The 23819-nt window shown below is 42.8% G+C and overlaps 1 protein-coding gene across 4 annotated transcripts in view; it reads right to left on the bottom strand.

Moving 5' to 3' along the window:
• TSPAN4 (tetraspanin 4) overlaps positions 1–23819 on the bottom strand; it is a 418001-nt gene that overhangs the window by 382416 nt on the left and 11766 nt on the right. Inside the window, exon 2 of one of the 4 annotated variants that reach the window (XM_041421140.1) lies at positions 15333–15451. The exons of the other annotated variants lie outside the window; for them this stretch is intronic. The gene's annotated coding sequence lies outside the window, so the exon portion shown is untranslated. The remainder of the gene's footprint in view (positions 1–15332; positions 15452–23819) is intronic. 4 annotated transcript variants of the gene reach the window in all.

Genomic DNA, 23819 nt, shown 5'->3' with positions numbered 1-23819 from the left:
CCAAAAATCTGGTACATAAGGCAGGTACTCTGACACCAGCACCCCTTGCCATATCAACAATCATTCTTCAGTTGGCAGCATGTGCCTCTGCAGAACCCCAACCCTCACTATAGTCTACTCTGTCAGCACTATGGAGGCAGCCTTTTTTACCCCCACAGATACACAGTTGATAAAAAAAGCAAACCATTTTTCTCCCTTGCCTCTAAGTCCTCATGAATTGCTTATACAGCACTGCCAGCATCTTCAGAAGGATGCTGTAACAGCATTCAGACTCTTTCCAGATAGCCACAGTGAATCAATGCTTATGCCCCAAGGAAAGCCAGTGACAAGTAGGTTCCTAAATCCCAAAGCAAGTTTTGTAGAAACCCTGTCCGTAAAAATCAATCAAGAAATGTTATTGTATTAGCTCAGGAAGTCAAGCTTGCTTTGAGCAGCAAACAGCACAGGGAGGGCAGAAGTTTGCCAGCCATGCTGAGGTGAATTTTCCTGGCAGATGTAGCTTGCCTCAATCTTAAAAAGAGCTACCTCTCTGCTTTTTGGCCTCTGCTGAAGCCACAAGGTGCTCTAGCTGTATTTACAGAGTAGCTGGGGGCTGTGGAGCAAAAATGCTTTTGGCTTAGGTGCTTATCCATAGCTCTAGAGAAATACTGTGGTGAACATCAAACACATCTGCTGGCACAGACACTTCCTGTGCTGTGCTGCAGAGCTTTGGACACTGCCCGTGTCGCTGTGGTACCCCAGTGCCTCCCAGCAGGGCACTAAGTGCTGCAGCTAATATCCAACGTTCTGTTTATTCTCTCTTCCCTGAGGGAGAATCATATGCACAGCAGTATCCATTGTTTTGAGGGAACAGCTTTTAAACAGGTACAAACAGCTTCTGCTGGAAGCCAAAATCGTGTGCCCTGAATGAAAGGTGCTCGGGCACATCATGTTTAATAAAAGTTAATTTCACAGACCAGGAGCAATATCCTCCTGTCCCTCCCATTAAAACAGTCTCTTCTGCAAAGAATGGCTCTTTCCTTTTGCAACAATCTTCTACTGAACTAAATGCCAAATCACAGAACAGTTTAGGTTGGAAAAGACCTAAGATCATCAAGTCCAACCATTAACCCAGCACTGCCACATCTACATGTTTTTAAAATGCCTCCAGGGATTGTGATACAACCACTTCCCTGGGCATGAACTGTTCATCAACAGCTGTCCTACCATAAATGTCCTTGGAAGTTTTTACAACACACACAAGTGCTGAATTACACCATGACTGTACAACCAGATCTTTCACTGAGGCGTGTGAAGTATTTTTAAATTCCTGCATGAGAGGAACTATCAGTTTATTATCCAGTATAGGATATCAGCCTTTGTTTCCTCTCTGTTTTGCAGATTCCCTCATTTTCATGTCACCTGCAACAAAAGCTTATACTCTCCTTGAAGTAGAACAACTCTTCCAGTTTCTTACCAATACTCTATTTCATACTGTAATTTGGTTTCCTCACCAAGGAGCTGTACACATCTCTGTCATTACATCCAGTTCCTGAAACAGGCCTGCCTAGAGTATTTGATAAAATCTGAATGAAACTGCCTGGATAGTAATGTTATTATGAAAATGCCATATGTCTAGGGAATGATATAGTAAAGTTTTCTTAATAGCTTGTGCAGAGAAAACATTTCCTCCAAAGAAATGAGCAAAACAAAATTAAACAATTCCATTAACACTGGAACAAGGAGTTAGATTTTTCAATGCATAACTTTTGCACAGGACAAGAATGGTCTCCAGAGGTGACTGAGGGTTTTGTTATTCTTTTTTGAGAAGTAATAAAAATCAACAATCCTTAATACTAAAAATTCTTTTCACAGACCGTTTTTTTTTTCTGTATTGAAAAAAGAAAAAAAACTCGAGAATAATTAAAAAAAAAAAAAAAAAAAAAAAACCACCAAAACACCACAGGGAGGGCATTAATAAAACCCTAATTTGTTCTGCTCAAAAAGAGCTCTTCTCTAATTCCCCAGTGGACCTAAAAAGAGCAACTGATAAAACAGTTCCTAACTCTCTACCTGTTGATGCAGCTCTCTTCTCCATGAAGAATTAAGAGTGCACACTACCAGCAGAAGAAAAAAAGTTACAAAAAAAGAGACAACAGCATCCCTGTACTCCTAATAGCACTTCAGATTTTCAACAATTAAGTCTTCTAAGAGACAAAGTCACATTTGAGTCCCACATGTAGGTCAGAGACAAACTGCTCTTTCTAAAATAAATTATCAATTAAAAGTTAGAGATTTGATGTAACTTCACAAAAAGAAGTTTCCAAAGAAGGACATCTGCCATCTCTGCTATGCTGGTGGCCTGAGACGCTGTGAGTGCTAGAAGCACTGTCAGCACAGGAACCTAGAGGTCCTGGAGGTCCAGAGCTCAGCCCCCAAGCTGTTAAGTCCAAAGTCACTGAGCAAGTTCCGGTGACAAGCAGATGTTCTAAACTGTAGGGGTCCAGCATGAATAACCATTTGATTTCCATAGGTGAAAAGCCAAGTCCACGGTGCATAACATGCTGTGCTTATCACAGTGGTCTTCTCTAGAATGAGCACCTCCAAATCCCAGCTGAGGATTTTTCTTGAAAATTGTGGCAGGTGAAAGTGCCAGCCAACACAAACAGGACAATGGAAAGGATGAAGATATGCAAGGAGAAATGATTCTGCTTAGATTTTGATGAGTACACTATAGCAATGGGATGGAAGTAACTCAGAAACACTACAAGCAAACAGAACGATTCTCCGGGGAAACATCTATCTCAAGTTAAAATTCTTCTACTGTACTCACTTTGGATTGTCTGTCTGTCCTGTCTATCACAGAGCCAGGCTGATTTCAGAAAGGCTACATGCAAAGAAGCAATATCCCTACATAAATAATAGAAATACTTTTCTTGCAAGAAATATTCAAAATCCCAAACATCTGCAAAATGCTAGCACAGATTTACACACATCTTTTAGCTCTGATGGCACGACAATCCACTCTGAATTGGCTCCCATGGTAACCGCAACATTAAGGTCCCCTGAGAGTCATCTCACACAAACACACATGCACAGAGGATTGGAAGGGCTCTATGCAGAGACAGAACTTATCCAGTGCAAGGAGTTTCCCCACAGCACCTGCCTTCCAGCTAACAGGATTCAGAAAGACACCCTTTCTTTCCCTTAGGAAAGGAATTCAGCTCTTACATCATCTCTAAGACTGGAGCAAGTACCTCTCTTTAGCAACTGACTCGTGCTGCCCTCTTCACTCACACCCTGATCTTGCCTGTGACACAAGTACTTAAATCATTTCACTCAGCAGCATTTTGCTCTTCACTAAGACCCAGCTTTGTAATTTTTCTGGTTGAGCTGGTGAAAGCCATGAAACAAAGCTCTGAGTCAGCTGGAGAGTTAGCTGCTCCAGAGACACGCCGTGGTGTGGTCAGCCCAACACCAGCAAACAAGTCCATGTCTTACTCCACTCCACCTGGTAGCACCTGCATTTCATGCAGGACTCGGTCTAATCAGAACTCAGAGGTTCCCAAGAAAGGGAGCTGATTTAAAAACAAAACAACACACCAAAGTTATGCCGTCAGTACCTTTCTGACCTCTAGTTTGCTGTGGTATACAAATAATGACAGGCATCACAGATTTCTCAGGGGAAAAGATCTCTTTGTGTAAGGTACATCATCCTTTTCTTGGGATATCCCTTAAAAATTTAGGTAAACAGTCCTAAAAGAGACATTTTCACAACATCCCACTGACAGGCACAACTCCATCATCATCTCTCCTCTCCAGCCCGCTATAATTTATTAAGTGTCATAATTTGCAAACTGAGCCTCTAGCAAAACAGAAGGAGGCAGGAAAGTAGTTTGAGTGAAACCTAAAGTGATGATAAGGAAGCGTTTTTCAAGAGAAATTCCAGAAGTGGTGGTTCACTCTTTGCCCCAAAAGAGGTCATATCTCTTGGCAAATCAAACCCTTTTGTTCATCTTCCAAATGTATTTTGGCCGAACATCCAACTTCTAAATAAGAGGCAGGAAATAGCAAATTAATTATAGTATCATTAATACAATAGTAGCCTAATACAGCTTTTGTTCAAGGTTTCTGTTGAACATAAGGGGTTTTCTCAAGTCATGTCTTATAGAATATTTCTATAACTTCAATTACTTGTAGATAATAAGCACTGCATGCTATATACTGGGAATAACTATAAACACTACTCTTCCTTTGGGAAAGTATGTTCAAGTCGATGAGCCAGAGATACTTGCGCAAGCAACAGGTATTTTTGATTCGGCTTCTCAAAAGTGAGAAACAGAACAGAATTTAAAATTCCTGCCCATTTGGCAGAGCACGTAGCTCTTTCTGCCTTCCGTTCTCTCGGAGACACGGCATGGTAATTGACAATGTGAAATCAAGTCCTAAACATATCTGCTATTTTACATCTGGTTCCTGTTATTTTAACCTCAGAAGCAAACCAAAAAAAAAGAAAAATTCCTATTACTGCTGATTGCTTATACTTCCCTAAAATTCTCTTCCTTTGTTCTATCAGCCAGGTTATTTAGAGGATATTACCCTAATCCAACAAAGAACTTAAGAATATGAATATTTTCAGTGAAGGCAAAGGCTTTAATGGATCAAGATGCTTTATTTATTAGATTTCATCAGCTATTGCTTCATATTCTAACTACTCCACTGAAATAGCCTTACAGTTTCATTATTCTGTCTGCTGTATTAGTGATAAGTCAGATATGGAGCACGTAGGCTGCGCTTGGGAATTCACATCTACCTTCCTAGGGACAACTTTTCATACATCCACCACCAGATTCTTCTTCCTCTAAACTTTTACCACACCAGGCCAGCTGCCTCCCAAGAACAAGCGGTCAGAGTGCACACCCAACATCCTGTCTGCCTGGGGGACAACCAGAAAACTAACAGGATGACAGTTCTATAGAGAACAGCCAGTCAGCTGTCACTCCTTGACCTCAGCACAGACTGCCCAAAGCTAAACCTCTGTGGATATTCTCAGTTCAGTCAAAGAAAGAACAGAGACAATTTATCCCAGGCTGAGCCTGGAAATCTTAGAGGAAAAGAATTAAAACAATTATTAAACCACCATCAGATAAGACAAGATGGGAGCAGGCTCTCCTCAGGTACAGCACTGTAGTCCTACTCCCTGCACTGGGCTGTGCAACTCTGCATGGCCACATACTCAGTCAATGCAGCTACACAGCAAGACCTGCCAGCCAGTTAATGAGCTTGCAAGGCCATTTTAGTCACTGCAATAAGCACTGGTCAACAAAAATCACACTACTTCATTTGTCATCTCTTGTGTTGCTTGGTAGAACATCACATGAATTAGGATCCAACAGCATCAGCATTGCAGTACTCAAGAATTCAGGAGAAATGCATGGTTAAGACAGAAGGGTTGTTCCTGAATCACTGCTTTCTTGCTGTGTTTGACACCAGCTGTCAGCACTTCCACAGAACTTGCTCTGCCCTACTCTTGCACCATCCCACACCGGTTACCCAGCAAACAGTCCAGGAAACATCACCTCTGAAACACAGGAGGGCAGGGGAAGAGGTACCACAAACTCCCCTGGCACCTTCTTTCTCAAGGTCATATTGCAATACCTCCACAGCAGCTTCTGCTTGTCAACCTCCTCTAACTATGAAAACAAAAGCAGTACCTTTGTTTATTTCCTTGACACTCAAAGACAATCTCAAAGCTAAGAGAAGCAACCTTCATTTGGGCAGTCCCTGCAGACAATCCTATGGGAAAGACACCATAACTAGGACGAGACAGCTGCTCCCATCTCCTCCTAAGAGGCACATTCTACTCAAGACATGGCTGTGGCACGTTCCAGGCACCAGTGCAAGCCACCATCGTCCAAAGCACAGACCCTTCCTTCCTTTCCTGCACCTCACTCCTGCTCTTCCAGAAACACTCCCTCCCGAGACTGCTCATGTGTTCCTGTTTTGTTAAAACCAACATATTCCCCAGAACAGAACTCCCCAGGGGAGAGTTAGAAAAAGGTTCTAAAGAGATTCTTTAGAAAAGGACCTAAAGAAAGAGTCTGCAATTAGCAGGAGTGGGAAAATATACATCTGCCCCATGGAAAACCTGAAGAGGGACTGCAGGTCTATAAGTCAGCAGCAACACACAGCTATCCCTAAAGTTAACATCTACCTCTTCTCAAAGTACTCAGATTTCCCTATTACATTTTCCTTTACAAAATTGTACAAAGGATCTTATTTTCTCACAATCAAAAGAAAAAGGAGCCCGGAAATTGAGGAAATATAATGGTGCAAAAAAGATTTCAGTGAGTATCTTTGGACAACTGATACAGAATTCTTGTATTGATGGTGGAGTGACAAAGTCCCAAAATAGATCAGTGCTCTTCAGAAAGCAGAAAGGCAACATGTATCCTCTTTATCCCATTTTGTTCACTTAATCGTAAACAAGAGCAGGTACTTTAGGTGAACAAGATATTTTTCAAGCATTTCCTAAAGTAATAACAATAAAACATCAGATAAGGAAAAAAATTTACATTAAATGGGTGGAAAAAAACAAAACAAACTTAACAGCCAGGACTTCCCAGCAAAAAAGATTAATGTATGTAAGCATGGTGGTGAAAGGGAGATCAAGAAATGAGATGTCACATACTGCAAAGAAGAAAAACTATTGCATATTTAACAGAGTACAAGATTTTTCTTGAAAACCTATCAGATTATGAAAGCCTGACCATCTTCCTTCCCTCCCTCCACAACCATTCCCCTCTGAGATGCAAGGGAGAACATGGGGGAGGGCAGACTACAACAGCCCGCTGTCTGCTACCAAGGCTGCATTTTCCTTTCCAGGACTCTATCCCGATTCCACAGTAATGTACCCTGCAGTGTATTAGCCTTTCCTCATCCCAAAACACCAAATCCAAACCACAATTACTCATTTCACCAAAGCAAAGGATGACCAAGTCTGTACTGCTACGTGTCCCATGAAGCTTGTAAGGGAGGCAGGCCAGTCTGTATGAGCAAACATGAATCCAGCAATTCCTGAACTGTTTGACTGGCCTCAGCATTGGACTACACATGTTGCCTGTTGTCCCATGGCCAGACAAGCCAGTAGTCTGGGAAAAAAAAAAAAACCAAAACAAAGTAGTGGCTGACTTCCACGAAAATCAGAGAACACTGTTTATCACAAGGCAAGAGGGAGAACTTTATTCCAGGCCGTGCAAGAGAGTCATCACCACTCACCAAACGAGGTTACAAGCTTCCTCAATTAAAGCACACAGACTGATCCTGCCATAAGCTTTGAATAAAAAAATGTTTTCCACCCTTTTATAGCAGATCACAATCAAAAATTACTCATCTTTACCACTGCAGCAAGAAAACACAGTTAAAATGCTGACAAAAATGTTGCTTTAGAGTTTCAAGTAACTGCAGCTGCAGACTTCTTCCCTATAGCCAGGCTATATTTTTAAAAAAGAAAGAAGAGAAGGGGGAAAATAGCCATATACCATACACTCACAAAACCTGTTCACAAGGAGAGTCAAACTTTGAGTCTCTCATGTCCAAAACATACAAGGACACTGACACCTGTTAGATTTTCTGCGCGGTCACCACTGCAGTAAGGTCAGCTCTTCCACCAAGCTAAAGGACACCAGGAGGTAACTTGAATGAAAAGATGGGACCCCCACCTTCTGACAAATTTGATTAAAATTGGCTGCCAGAGTCAAACTTTACCAGCATGTGGTAACTGCATATACCTGACAACCTCACAAAAAGCATGATCATGGAAGCTCATTTTTTCAAGAGTAGTTTCTCAAGGAAATAGGTGAGGGAAAGGCATTTTTACTGGCACTCCAAGCAAAAATAGAATTTAATCTGGCACCCTTCACAATTACTCAATTAGCTTCCAATTCAAGAACAGAAAAGAACAAATTAATTGACCATCAAAGTCTTAGAACAAGCCTGGTACTGTGCCATCAAATGGAAATGAGGGGAATTAGGCTACAAACAGCCTTGGTGCAGGCATCCAAAGCTGCCCTCTGCCAAAACTTCCCCCATGGGACACCTTTGGTTCTCATCAAAAGAGCCAACACAGTAATTGCAAGACAGAGGAGATTTGAATGCATGTACCAAGAGAATTTCCAGCAGTCAAAATACACACGCAAAAACAGTGAGCCAACACAGTCACACGCACAGATCAGACTACTACTGTGGCCTACACAAACATCAACCAAAGCACAAATCAGTACTGTGACAGGTTAAACAAAAGAGGATGGACAAAAGCCACAAGAACACTGCATCTGGAAATTCATCTTATCACAGGAGGTTAGTCAGAAGGAGTGAGTAAACGTGCTCATTTCTGTGAGTACAATATAATATTCCCCAATAGTTTAATCATTAGAGCAAGAACCCAAGCCTTTAAATATACATCTGCCTAAGAAGCTGAACACTTCAGAGAGCAAAATTAACTTGGAGGTCAGCTTCCATTCCAAAAGAATTGTATTAGATAATTACCTACAGAAGTCAAAATCAGGCCAACATTTAAGGGTCACAAGGGGAATAATATGGTGATTGCAAAGGAAAAAAGCAAACAATGGCTAGGTGCTCATATTTGTTGGAGTCATACACACGGTGGTATTCATAATGATACTAATTTTGAGTTCTGCTTTATAAGGCATATTCCTAAAAGGAACTTATTTTCTAATTATGAGCTCCAGTGATCATGCACATTAAACAATGAAAACAAACGGCAGTAGATAGGAATGTTGTGACAGTCCCATTATCTCTCAAGCAATGCATGAGGATAAGCTCTTAGCCATCCTCACAGGCAAAATTCACTTGAAATGTCACTTCCAGCAAAATTCCTACAGCTGTCATTTTACTCTCCCTCTAATCATACCAGAAGGCAGCAATTAGACAAAACTGAATTTAAGACAAAAATTCTAACTTACCAAGGATATTTATAGTTTAGAAATTGTGTCCTTAAAAAGTCTTGCTATCTTTTTAAATCAAAAACCCACAAAAAGCACAGACAAAAGTGATTGGGAAATGACTGGAATTTTTTCCTTCATGATGCTGGACTTCTCAGGGATTCCCTGCCCTCCTTTAAAATGCAGGGAAAGCAAGGACTTGATCTTCTAGCTTACATGTTCATCAGCACACGAGGTATTGCTGTTATCCCACAGAGCACTTAATGCTTCTAACAGTCCTTCATTACCTCCCCAGGAGCTTTCAATGGCAAACACAGCAGCACTGCAGTGCTCAGACGAAAGTTTTGAGAAATATCTTCTAGATGTCACCTCTGGGTTCAGCTAAGTCCACAAGCAAAAGCAGAACCTTGATGCTCAAGAGCAGCAATACACAACTCCTTAGACAGGGTGTTATTTTCTATGTTGTCTAGATGCATTAAGCAAGAACAAGAGACACACCATAGTTTCCACAGCTCAGAGCTTTAGCCTTGCAGCAGGGGAATTTAAAAACCAAACTGTATTACTGAGAGCAAGAAAACACCATCTGATTTAGAAGCAGCAGGAAAGGAATGGATGTGCAGCTATGGTGAAGCTCCAACACCACCTTGTAAGACAAGACCCCTTGTAAGGAGCTAGGTTGGGGCTGTTCAGCGTGGAGAAGGGAAGGCTGTGTGGAGACCTCACACCAACCTTCCAGTATCTAAAGGGGCCCACAGGGAAGCCAGAGAAGGAGCTGTAGTGGCAGGACACAAAGTAATGGGCACAAATTGAGAGGTGGAATTTAGCTTAGATATCAGGAAGAAATCCTTTACTACAAGGATGGTGAGGCACTGGAACAGGTTGCCCAGAGAAAGAATTAATGCCCCAGCCCTGGCAGTGTTCAAAGCCAAGCAGGATGGAGCTCTGAGCAACCTGGTCTAGTGGGAAGTGCCCATGGCAGTGGCAGGCTGGGAGTAGATGATCTTTAAGGTCCATTCCAGCCCTAACATTCTATGACTCAGAAATCCATGTTACATAATGGTTTTGTGCCTCCTGCGTTATTGCCCTCACAGCATAACAAGTTCTGATTCCAGACAGACATCAAGCCTACAAACAGAACAAAAGCCCAGAGAAGACAAACCATATTGTTCCATAAGTGGCATAACCCATAAGTATTCCTTGATGTAGCTTTTAGCTTAAATGTGCAGTACCTTTCACAATCCCATCAACACAGGGCTGAAACAAAAAACAAAAGTGCTATAAGACTGCTCAGAAAAATCACCTGGATTTCTCCCAGGACAGACACCAGGACAATATCTGCAAGACATTCCATTTATCCCCGTGCACTGTAAGCGAGAGACTTGCACTGAGAGCAGGGCAGCTCATTTGAATTAGGGAAGCAGGACTGCTCAGTTACCCCTCAATATCCTAAGAAGTATTCCAGGGATTGCACAGAATAGAAGTTCAAGGACAATAACATGTGATGAAAGAACATTCAGAGACAAGACTGAAACCCTTTTTGCATTCTGTGCATTGTTCCATTTTTTTGTCAGGGGTAAAAGAATGCAAGCTGGCCCTCACCTTACTCTGAATTCCTGAATAGAGATACAAATAGCAGGAATACATATATACACTAAAAATCCACATCCTGATGCTGATTCATACTGAAGCTAGGACAGACAATGACACGTTCTATATAAAACACTTTAAAAGTTTTGAATGAGACATCCAATTCATATTTCTTTTAATAAAAATAGATCTGCTTTATCCACAATTGCCGCTATTCCTAAATTCCTGGAGCTCGTAAGAAATGCAAATTCACAGAAAAAAATGTATTATTCATTTTCAGAGTGTGAATGAAGATATTTGCATAGAATCACAATCAAAGAATGGGTAAAGGTTGGAAGGTACCACAGTGAATAATTTAGTCCCATGTCCCTGCTGAACCAGCTGTGCCCTAGAGCATGTGGCATAGGATTGTATCCAGACAGTTCTTGAGTATCTCTAGTTAGGGAGACTCTACAACCTCTCTAGGCAACCTCTTTCAATGCAGTCAATCATACAGTAAAGTTCTTCTTCATGTTCAGTTGAAAATTTCTGTGCATCAGCTTCTGCCTGTTGCTCTATGACCTGTTGGTTGGCACCACTGAGAAGGGCCTGGCTCCATCCTCCAGACCCTCCCTTCAGGTACTAATAAAGCACTGATGAGGTCTCCTCTCACTCATCTGTTCTTAAGGATGAACAGCCCCAGCTCCCTCAGCCTTTCCTAAGAGAGATGGTGCACTCTCACAGTCATCTTTGCTGCCTTCCTCTCGATCCATTCCAGGAGTTCCATGTCTCTCGAGTACTGAGGAGCCCAGAACCAGACACAGCACTGCAGATGTGCCTCACCAGGGGCAGGATCGCAAGCAGAACAGAGGGGCAGGAGCACCTCCCTCGACCTGCTGGCACAATGCTCTTCTAATGCACCCCAGGGTACCATTGGTCCTCTTAGTTATAAGGGTCATGGACAGCTTGTTGTCCACCACAACCTCCAGGTCCTTGTCCACTGACCTGCTTGCCCACCAGCCTGTGCTGCTGCAGGGGATTATTCCTCTCACATGCAGGACCCTGCACCTGCCTTTGTTGAATTTCAGAAGGTCCCTGTCAGTGTCCTTCTGAAGGGTTGCACCATCCCAGTTTTGTGTCTGCAGGGAACTTGCTGAGGAAGCTCTTCTACCCCTTCATCAAGTCATTGGTGAATTAAGTTAAACAATACTGGACCAAGTATTCATCCTTGGGGGACACCACAAGTGACAGGGCTCCAACCAGACCCTCTGGGATCTGCTGTTCAGCCAGTTTTCAACCCACCTCACTGTCCACTCATCCAGGCCACACTTACTGAGTTTGTCTCTCACAAGATCCTCCTAAACAGTGCTGAAAGCCTTCCTGAAGTCAAGGCAGACAGTATCCACAGCCCTCCCCTCATCCATCCAGGTAGCTGTTTCATTCTAAAAGGCAATCAGGTTGGATAAGCATGGAATCCATGCTGTCTGCTCCTGATCACGTTCTTGCCATCCATGTGGACAGCAATGGCTTCCAGAATGAGGGGCTCCATCACCTTTCCAGGGACTGAGCTAAGGCTGATTGGCCAGTAGCTCCATGGGTCCTCCATGCCCTTTCTGAAGGCTGGGCATGACATTGGTTTCTCGCAGTCCTCAGACACCTTTCCTGATCTCCACAAGCTTTCAAGGATGATCATGAGCAGCCTGGGTATGGTACCCTCTGACCCTCTCAGGACTCATGGATGCATCCCACCAGGGCCCATGGAGTTGTGAATGTAAAGTTTGCCTAGCTGTTCTCTGACCCAATCCTCTTTGACCATAGGAAAGTGTTCCTTCCAGCATTCCCTTAACTCTGGTGTCTGGGTCAGAGATTCCTGAGGGCTGATCTTGTCAGTGAAGACTGATACAAAGAAAGTGTTCAGTATCTCTGCCTTCTCTACGTCCTCTGCAACCAGGGTCCCTCCTCCACTTAGCAACAGGCTCACATTATCCTTAGTTTTTCTCGTTATTGATGTATTTGAAGAAGCCCTTCTTGTTGTCCTTGACATCCTTGGCCAAATTTAATTCCAAATGGACCTTGGCCTTCCTTGTCTCATTTCTACTTACTCTGACAACCTCTCTATATTAATTCCAAGTGGCATGACCCTGCTTCCATCTCCTGTGTATTTCCTGCTTGCGCTTGAGTAATGACTATTCTTTTTTTCATACACGTTTCTTGCACCCTTTGCCTGATTTTTTGCTTATCAGAATGCATTCCTCAAGGAAACAATCCTTGAATATCAACAAACTTTCTTGGTTTGTGAGAAGCAGGGTCTCCCTTTAAAGCACAGATTCAGAAACACCTATTAATTACTTAAAAATAACGGTTCTAGGAAGTATTTTTATTGCACTCAATTACCAGGCATTAGACTAACTTGGAAGCAAATTCAACTACTGCCAATCACACGAAAAATTAACCACATCTACTCATTACACAACAGCATTGACTGACATCATGCACCAAGTGAAATACTTTGACACTCCCAACATATAAAAATTTCTTTTTCTATGTGAGCACACAAGTGTAGCCTAGCAACAGCCAGAGCCAGCACCCTCTTTCACATGCATCTGACCCCAATAAAGCACATCTTTTGTCCCAAGCCCTAACAGGATTCTTTGGCAGAAAGTAGTAAAAGAACAGCACTCCCTAGAAAACTATGAACTAGACACAAATACAAACACATTAGAAGATTTTGCAATTTTGGTTTTCAATGTAATCTTCTCTGGTTGCTCAGTGTATGTAATCAAAACCCTGTTTAGCCCCAGAAACATCTTCATTTCAAGTCCAGGAATGTGATCCTGTTTTTTGTTTTACTTCCTCCACTCGGGATCCTGAGCTCCATCTCACAGCCACTGCTATGGCAGACCAAGGCTGTACTCAGCTTTCAAATCCTCAACCATCCTTGTTTTTAGGTATGTATGGAAGCACAAATCCACTTTTGCTCCACACACTTCTTGTTCAGAATGTCCTCCCAGCCCCCATGAGCACCACCAACCTTACACAAATTATTCTCATCAACCAGAAAGAGAAGTAAGCTGTCTAGGAATAAACCTGTAAAGCAAAGAAGCAGCCCTCAAGGACCCCATGATCCACATCATTCACAGTTTGGGATGCAGCACTTGGACCAGACTAGTGCCATACGTGCCCCTGGAACAGAGCTTCCAGTTTAGTTCTATCCAAAAATGAATCAAATACTCTGAAGCCACTCCATTATTCTAGTGCAGTAAGGTGGGATAACTAGAAGAATTAGCTTCAAAAAACATACTCGTAGTGCAATTTCACTGTCCAACATCAGCGCACACACAGTAGCCCATAGTTGAATTCACACTGCATTTGTTACAAAGGGCCAGTACTACATACTTGGGAGGTGCAAGATGCTCTGCAGGAAACAATTCAAGCCAACCTGAACCCAAAGAAATCTTGTCTCAATTGCCATAATGTAGGTATCTGCTCAAAACCCCCAACACACAAAAGGTTTGGTATCATTTCCAAAATGCTTGTGAAAAAACACTGAAAGAAGCTATACCAAGTAGTATATTTTAACTGTTTCATGCAAGTGGAATCTGAATTAATTTTATTTTTATGATGTAGAAGTACTTGGTTTTGCAACACATTTAGGGGACAAATTCAGGTTAGAAATAAGCAGGCACAGTAAGTGGAAGTCAGGCTGAATAAAGATAAATCTTTGACCACCAGTCCACTGTTTTATTTGCAGAACTAGGCAATATTTTGGCTAATTTACTAATTTATTTTATAGTAATGTGAAGTGCCCTGTCCTCCAGCCAGATACACCGCTTAGGTTCTTTACAGGAAATGCTGCCAAAAAAGGCTTTAAAGCAAATGCTAGTGCATTCTGAGTGCACTCTGACTAGACAAAAGAATGAACATTAATAAACACTTTCCCACCCAAAACTTCAGGTTAATAGTATACAGTATATATACATGTGTTTGTGAGCAGGTTTTTGCTCACACATATAGCATTGGGTGTTATTAACTGAAAATCGGGTTCTTATTTCCACGTTTAAAGTTCACGTTTTCAAGAGCCCTCACTGTTTACAGGACAGACTTTGCACAACAGATAGATCCAGCATACAGAGTGCTTCTTAAATTGCACACTTGAATAAGAACATCTGTCTATTAAAGCCTAAAATTCTCAGTCAGGTGGGTTGATACCAGGTGCCTACCAAGTTACCCCATCACTTCCCTCCTCAACAGGACTCAAGGAGAAGAAAATAAGATTTTTAAAAACTATGGGTAATAAAGGCAGCTTAATAAAGCAAAAACAAAAGCTGTGCATGGAAGCAAAGGAATATAAAAGTTCTTTTCCTCCTTCACATTAGCAGGAAATATTCGGCCACTTCCCAGGAAGCAGGGCTCCAACATATGTAGAGGTTTCTCCAGAAGACAATTGTCATAGTAACAAATGCCACCCTGCTTCTCCTTTCTCTTAGCTTTTATTGCTGAGCAGACATCACATGGTCTGGAATACCCCTTTGGCCAGTTTGGGCCAGCTGGTTTTGGCTAGTCCATCCTGGAGCCAGCTGGCATTAGCCCTGTTGGACATGGAGGAACCTTCTGGCAGCATCTCACAGAAGTCACCCCTGTAGCCTCCCACAAGTAGCCAAACCTTGCCACATAAATTCAGTACATTCAAAAAAAAGCAAGTGGTTGGTTTTATGCAGATATTTTCAGATGAGGAAAATAAGAATGACTAAAAAAATTCACCTAATAAGTATAGTTCTGTTTACCCAGAAGTCAAACCTCTCCTGTTTCTGTATACAAACATACCTTTGAGAGGCAGTGGGAAATCCCAATTGCAGGTGTAATGAAGGAGCTTCTATTCCTTATGACTCGTGCCAGCTGCTCCAAATACCCTGATCCAGTGCCTTGAGGAACAGTCAGTAAACCTACATAGATTAAGAAATGAGTTGGTACTTGACAAAATAAATGGTTGCAGGCCAAAAGGGCAAGAAAAATCCTTGGTCTTCCTCATCCTACTCTTTTCTGCTTTTCCCTGGCATAAGGAAAATAGAAGCCAGCTGCATTAATGGCCGCTCTGTATGGGAATTCAATACTGAAACACATTTTTTAAAAACAGTCAAATCTGCAGCCTGGGGCAATTTTGGAAACCTAAGTTAGTCATTTGCAAGCCTACCTCCTCCAGACTTTATGTCAATCCACAAGCATCAGGAAGAGAATCCCAGCTTCTACTAGGAACCTCAGGTCTTAAAGATTTTCATTCCATTTACTTGCATACCCACGTTGTAAAATTTCCCAGCTGAAATTGCCACAACATAAGAGTTATTTCCAGAGAGCCCAGCTAAAATATATAACATAAAAAAAATAAAAAGCAGCAAGCCAGCAAAGACTGCCACACAAGACTACGTGCCTGTTAGAACCTGGGAAGCTGGATTAAGCACTCGGGAGACATGGATTCCATTCCCAACTCCAGGTATGCTAGAGACAGTCCCTGCCAATCTTCTTCCATTCAGAGGACATATTCCCCAGACCAAGAGCTTTCTTTTCTTGTGCAGTGCCTCAACACTTACGGGGCCCCTGATAACCAACGGAGCAAAGACTTTCCCTCGTTTCCACGCCTGCAGCAGGAATAGGCTGACAAAACCACAAGCCATCAGTAACCGTAAATAAGAGAGAAAAATACATAATGGAGGCAAATTACATTTGGAAGAAAACATGGAAGGGAAAGGAACAAAGCAGCACTCTTTCATCAGCCGAGACGTCACTTAGTCATGATCTGGAGTGTTCACACCTGCTCGCTCTGCCACAAACTCCCACAGCTCGGAACCGCGCCGCAGCAGCAGCAGCGCCCCGACACCTCTCCTTCTGCCAAGCCTAAGCAGCGCAACGGGAGCGTTTTGTCATTCAAGTTCCCACTTAGGTAATCGCTGTGACACCTTCAAATCTCTGCAGTGTCTTTCACACAGAATGCCTGCGCGAAGCAAAGCAGCCCCTCCAGCCCAGCGCAAGCTCCTGAGCTGCTGCCCACAGGGAGCACTGGGCTTGGCATCCTGTCTTACCTGTGAGCTTGGCCTTACTAACAACCCTGTTCTGCTTGGTTCTGCTCCCCATCATTCCTTTTTTTTGATCTGTGAGATCATAAAAACCTCACTTCAGAGAAATTCGTTGGCACATGCTGCTCTGCCTTGGCTAAGACAGACCCATGCAAGACAGATCTCAGAGCCAAGGAAAGGGACTAACAAGGACTAAGGAAGAAATTCTCCACGGACCTTTTAGGTACAAGGTATCTAGAACAAATACACTTTGAAAGCCCTTTGAAGTGCTGCTCTCAGTGCCTTCACAGACTTGAAAACCTTTGGAAATGTACCTCTGAATGCTTAGCTGAACAGGGATTTGTCAGTACTTTGCTGAATGGAGATCCAGACTACAAGAGCATAAATGATACAGGATATTTACTTTGTTCTTTGAAAAGTTCTGCCCAGTTCCCCTTTTTTCACCACCTCAGCAACAGCAATTCATTCATGTTACATTCACGTGAACCTGTTCCACTCAGCTCCTTCTCCGTTACCATGTGTATGGCAAGTGATACAAGGAATGTTTTGTTTTTATGATAAACATTCTCTCTCATTATGCATCAATTTCAACTACTTAAACAAAAAAGTTTATATAGCACCTTCCAAAAGCAAATTGGTCCTTTCTTTGAAACACACTGGTAACAGGAAAATACAGCAGCATGACCCTTCACTTCAATAAATACAGCTGCACACAGCCACATGGATTGGTGCCAATAAAACACAAGCTTCTGCCTCCATGGAAGTGAAATGACTTCTATACACTGAAAATGGAAGAGGAACAAAGAGAAACCAGTGTCAGATCTGTAACTCGTATTTGTGCCTGCACGTGGTTGAGCATTGAGAGTTTCCAAGGCAAGACAAGGGGCAGATTTATAAACATATTTTTTTTAATTGCAATACAATTACTGGATTTATGGTTTTCAACCCTGACTGTTCCAGAAGTCCTGGGTAGCCCATCCTATTTGGTCAGACATCCTCTTTTGACTCCATAGTCAAAAGAGGAATGGAAATGGAAACTACAGCACTGTCCTGATTCCCAGCTCCTGGTCTTCTGCCACAAACTGTGAACCGCTATCCTACATCCAGATGATCTGGGCAAGCACTGAACCACACCTCTCACATATCCAGAAGTGGGGTGTTTATCCAAGCCAAAAACTATGGCTGTCTCTACACAGCAGCTTGTAACCAAGCTGGTAATGAATCTTTGGCAACTAAGTGCTTAATTTATAGACAGAGCTCTAGTTCATGTTGTTGCAAGGCTAAGCCCCGCTTGTAACCAAGCTGGTAATGAATCTTTGGCAACTAAGTGCTTAATTTATAGACAGAGCTCTAGTTCATATTGCAAGGCTAAGCCCTGTACACAAGCAGCTGACCAGAGTTATTTTCTGTCTGTACAGTTAGAACTTTCAGCTCCCATACAACTGTAAATCATGCTGCTCTGAATGCTATAGCAAGTTATTACCAGCAGCTTATGTGCAGTGCGTTTCTTCTATCCACTGCAGTACTTGAGTGCTGCCATCAAACCAATTCAGAAAAAAATGTAACTCCTATAATTCAGTCCTGAACACAACATACCCACCTTTGCTCATCTTACTTCCATGACTGCTCAAAATCTATAAAATCAGTTAATCCCAGGTCCAGCACTTGTTCTGCCAGACATCCCGCAGCAAAGGACTGAGTAATATCCTGATCATCTCCAAAATTTACCAATACCCATCTCAGGCAGGCTCAAATCCCAGCTTGAGACCAGCAAAATTCTACCTCATCATTTGTGCAAAGGGCACCTAAGCAAGTGCTGGAACAAAACAATGCATCCCACTGCTGGTGAATTTATCTATTTAATGACAAAGCACCATTCAGCATAACCAGGTACCAACTCAAAGCCAAGTCAGCAGGAAAGAGCTGCAGGTACAGGTCAGCTGTTTCACCAGCAACAAGAGCTGAAACATGGATACCATCACCTGCAAACCACAGTGATATCAACCCTAGATGGCTCTAAGATGGAAAAAAAGAGAAGAACTACACTACAGCAACAGACATTAATATTTTGGAATTTTTTCCGCACGAAGTCTTTGAAAGAAATAATTCAATTATTTTTCTGTACTGCTGATTAACCATCCAAATATAAAATGCTGGCTATTACAAAGCTGTGTTCTTCCCTTGTCTTTCAAAAGATATTAGCTACAGTCCAGATACTTATGTATATAAGTTCTGCCAGGCATGTTTAATGAAAGCTTTACCTTTTATCACTGCATTCTTAAAGTAGAGAATAGTCTGTCTTCTACCTTTCAGCATCATAATGAAAAATTAACTTGTTCCACAGAATTGAAGAATATACTGTGGCTAGCAGAGCCCTATTGAGAGACAGATTATTTATCTACTTGGGTGTGCATGCCAGAGTAAATGTGTCACAACTAAGGGGAAAAGGGAAATGTAGCAAAGCTGCCGTGCTAACATTCTCCTCTTCTAGACATCCACACAGCCCAGCGCAGTAAGAGGTGTTCAGAAACAGCAATACAGCAAAATCAGGCTGGAGAATTTGCTGGCCTCTGAACAGGAACTAATGGCAATCCAGGGTGCTGCCTCACCACAGCGTGCACCCCGCTCCATGGTCAGGGGTGGGCAAGACACATTCTGGGTGGACAGAAGACAGGAAGGAAGAAAGAACATGATGAAAGGAACACGATGCCCTTCAAAGCAAGAACAAAAACTGCAGCCACAAAGCAAAACAAGTGTAACCAGCGCCAGCTTTCCAGGGACGAGGCGCTGCCTTGAGCTGTGCAGGGCCCAGAGACACCCAGTGGTTGACTGGTACATCACAAACACATGTAATGAGAGGAAAGGTTAAGGAAAGCATCCCCTCAGTTCCTCTATTCAGTACAACCTTGGGCTGACACGATGCTTCGCTGCTCATCTCCAGTTCTCAGACTGGGTGTGGGAATAGACAAGAAGGTCTAGGAGAGAGGCCTGATTCTGAACAAGTGACAAACAGCAAGAAAGCACAGGGAAAAGAGGAACTGGCAAGGTTTCACACTATGCATTGTCCTTCAGCTGTAGATGTTACCAGCGTCCTCTGGCCTTTCCTAAGGAAGTTCCTGTGGTCAAGATTCTGCCTTATTTGAGGTCTCTGGCTGAGTTTGGGTAATCATTACCTGCAGTCTGAGATAGAGGCAAGCGCTACGCCACACTGAGGGTCAAAAGCCAGCTAAAGGAAGCTTGTTGAGCTGCTAACCTTGCCAGCAGCAGCTATGCTACCTGACTTAAAGGAGATTTAAAGGACCACCAACAACTCGTCAAGGTATACATGCAAAACAAAAGGCATCTCCCTTCATACCACTAGCAGCATAGGACCAGGCTCTGGACTAGGAAAAAAAAGAGAAATAGATCCAACTTGAAACCAGCTTTTAGTAGCTCTACAGAAGTATAAGCAGAGTTTTCTTTAACCCAAGTAGCACCAGAGCTGCAGAAAGTGACATGCACTATGGGCCTCCCATGCACTCCTCACCGACACTAAGTTTGATTCCATCCAGCCCAGCTTCAGGCACTCATTAAATACCCAAGTTAAGCAAATCACCACAGTCAGCTTTTTCTAATAGAAATGGAGAAGGATGGACATCTCTTACCATCAAGATGGAAATCATCATCTAGACAGTAGCATCTCTGCACCTTATATTTCAGACCCATCAACTAAGTGGCACGTGTTAGGAACAGCTGAACTACACAGGGTCAACTAGACAGGATTAATATTATGCTCCCTTACTTTGCCTACACTGTTGTTAAATCTGAGTAGCAATTTGGATCAAAGTAAATGTACTCCCCAGAGCAACACAGAAATCCATGTTTTAAACTGCTTTGTGGCTCCTTCTGGAAAATGGCAGGATAAACTTTGCTTACAACCCATACCACATGCACAAGGATAAACGTAACCTTCACCCAAATGCCAATTTCCAGCAAAGACAACTTTTTAATTTTTTTTAAGAACTGACCTGCAATTTTTCTAAGAAAACAGTGTTTTTGGAAATAACAACAATATCATACCAAGGGAAAAGTAACAGGTCAAAGGCATGAATGGGTGACCTTACTGTGATCATTCTACCTAAGAGACTTCAGAACAACTCCATTCCCTGGCAGAAAGCTCAGAAATGCAGCACTAGTAACCCAGAAACACTGCAGTGTCTGGACTAGGTTCAATCAACTCAGTTCAATCAACTCAGATGCTCAGGGGAAACAACAAAGGCATCAAACAGGACAAGGACCAGCCAAGCAGATGCAGTATGGCAGCACAGCCTGGACTCAAGCCATAGCTCCTTACGCTGAATTGCTGGCCCCTCACCTTCTGCCTCGCTCCTCGGATCTCATAAAATAAGTCTTCTTATATGCAGTGACTCACTCCTGTTCAATCAACTCAGATGCTCAGGGGAAACAACAAAGGCATCACACAGGACAAGGACCAGCCAAGCAGATGCAGTATGGCAGCACAGCCTAGACTCAAGCCATAGCTCCTTACGCTGAATTGCTGGCACCTCACCTTCTGCCTCGCTCCTCGGATCTCATAAGCCTTCTTATGGCAGAGGTTTGACCTACTCATGAACATTATTGATAACCATAAGTGTTCTCAGAACACAAACTGATCATGGCATAACAATGACAAAGAAAACAGCACAGGAAGATTTTATGTTCCAATATTCGTGGCCCTAAACACACAGAGAAGTGAGGGAAACATCTCCAGCAATGCAGGAAAACTCAGACAGAGCAGCTGTATAAACCTGAGAAAATGGGGGCAGGCAAGGCTGATCACTGAGAACAGCATGACTAGCATGAAATGAGAGCACAAAAAAGCCCAGAAGGCTTGAGGTCCTCTTGCAAGCAGAAGGCAGCTAGCCCCCTTAAATCACACTCGGTATCTGCTCCTGTGCTCTGCTATTGAATTGGCAAAAATAAAATAAGAACAAAAAGGCAGGGGACAGAACTAGGACAGCTGCAGCCCCCTTCTCTCGGTTGCTCCCAGCTCCAGCTTTCATTATTTGCCTCTCTTCAGCCCTGCCCACGACCCTTCCCATCAGCTACCCCCAAATAATTCAGATTTGAGGCATTTGCTCAACACCACTGTGCAGAGAGAGAGACACTGACACTCACACATTTGCCTTCATCAGTAACACACATAAACAACAAAAAACTAAGAGAGAAGGCTCCTTCTTCTCCATTCCTCCTTCTGTGCCATTAAAGTATCATTGTTTTCTCTGTGAAGTTTTTAAAGAGAAAACAGAATTGAAATTAAATGGGAAGAGTGTAAAAAGTGTTTGGTACAAAATACTGAATGTGCAATGCCTCTTCTCTTCCATGAGCTGCAGAAGTAAACAGCACCTTCTCTGGCAGGAGCAACAGGGCTGTCATGCAATCAGGGGATGGAGGGAGAGGAAAGGGTCAGGAAAAACACACACTGCCCACTGTTCAGAGAAGAGCTCCTTTCAGCAGCCATGAGTAAGAAGACCGCAGAAGTGACAGCTTTGCTACCTCCCTGCCCAGCTGGCTCTCTGACCTGCCTAGAAGCAGTGCCCAAAACCACAGGAAAGGCTGGCTTTGCTTCCAACACTGCTGGCTGGTGGCCTTATACACAGGATGACAGAACGCTGCTTTCCTCACAAGTTATGATGGGGCAATTTATTTTCATTGGCATGAGCAGAGAAGGAGAGCCAGTCTGCTCCACCCTGCAGCAGCAGGACACTGTGAAAGGTAATTTTATACATATACCTCATACAGTCATAACACACTCATATGTGGTTGTGTTCGAGGGTCCCAGGACGAGGGAAGAGATGAGAATCTTGACTCCATGTTTCAGAAGGCTGATTTATCATATTATAATATTATATTAAAATGCTATACTAAAACTATAATTTAGTAGAGAGAGACAGGATCCATCAGAATAGAGAGAAAGAGAGAGAATAGGAGGTAGAGAAAAAGAGAGAAAGGATCAATCAGAAAGCTAGAAAGAAATGGAAAGGAATGAATAACAAAAACCCGTGACACAGCTGGACCATGGTTGGTCATTCAGTAGAAACAATCCACATGGAGCAATCAAAGATGCACCTGTTGGTAAACAGCCTCCAGACCACATTCCACAGCCATCAGATAGTTGTTGTTTCCATTTCTTTTCTGAGGCTTCTCAGCTAGAATAGGAGAAAAATCCTAGCAAAGATTTTCATAAAAGTATCATGGTGACACTGATACACCTCATGTCATTGCACACACCTGTCTTAGAACGAAACCGTTCAACAGAGACCTCTGCCTTCAGAAGATGAACCAAGCCATCTACAGTCAGAATTTTCAACCTTCCATATTCATCATTCATGTGCTGTTACATCAACTTAAAAGCCTGTTTTGACTCCCTTCATGGCTATCATCTTCCCATTCTCTTACACTTCCACAGCAGTCTGCCCTAAAAAGTCACAGGAGGATTTTCCCACCCTGCTGACATAATTTCCTCCTTGCAACACACCCTGTCCAGTCCACGCCACTCAGACAAGCTGCAGGCTGTGTACTGGGTAGAACCTAAAAGATTCATCCCCATCCATCAACCCTTGCTGACAAATCAAGGCCAGACTAGTGAGCAACAACTTTCTTTGCATCTGTGGCAACTCAAACTGTTCAAATCTAGAGCTACCAACACTCACACTCTGCTCTCACCACCTGCACACAGGCATGCACTTGCACTCACAGGTACAAAACACCCACCAGGCTTTTTGCAGCCTCACTGACTTCTTCACTTCCCAGTCCCTCAAATTTGTCATGTCCACTCAGACCCTTAAGACTTAAGACCCAGGCAGCTTGGTATTTTAGATTTCAGAAAACCTTTCTTCACAATACTTCCAGCTTTCAGGGAGTCCCTTACACACCAGCTCTTCCAAGCTGTGGCTCAGAGGCAGGTCCTGTTTGCCACAACATCCGTGCAGCTCACCAAATGCTGATCTCAGTGGTAGAACCGTCACATGTAAATCCTCACAGGTGGCAAATTAAAACAAGATGATCCATATCAAGGGGGGGAAAATAAACAGGGAAAAAACGGGGGAAAAATGGAACAAAAAAAGAAGGAAAAAAAACCCCCAAAAAATACGGGGAAAAAAAAAGGGGGAAAAAAACCCCAGGAAAATAAACAGAAAAAAAAATATGGGGAAAAAAACCGGGGGAAAAAAATACCACGGGAAAAAAAAAATACCACGGGGAA

Source organism: Onychostruthus taczanowskii, unplaced genomic scaffold, assembly GCF_017590055.1.
Source record: "Onychostruthus taczanowskii isolate IOZ18803 unplaced genomic scaffold, ASM1759005v1 scaffold69, whole genome shotgun sequence".
Classification (NCBI taxonomy): domain Eukaryota; kingdom Metazoa; phylum Chordata; class Aves; order Passeriformes; family Passeridae; genus Onychostruthus; species Onychostruthus taczanowskii.
This window is presented reverse-complemented; position numbering and strand designations above follow the sequence as displayed.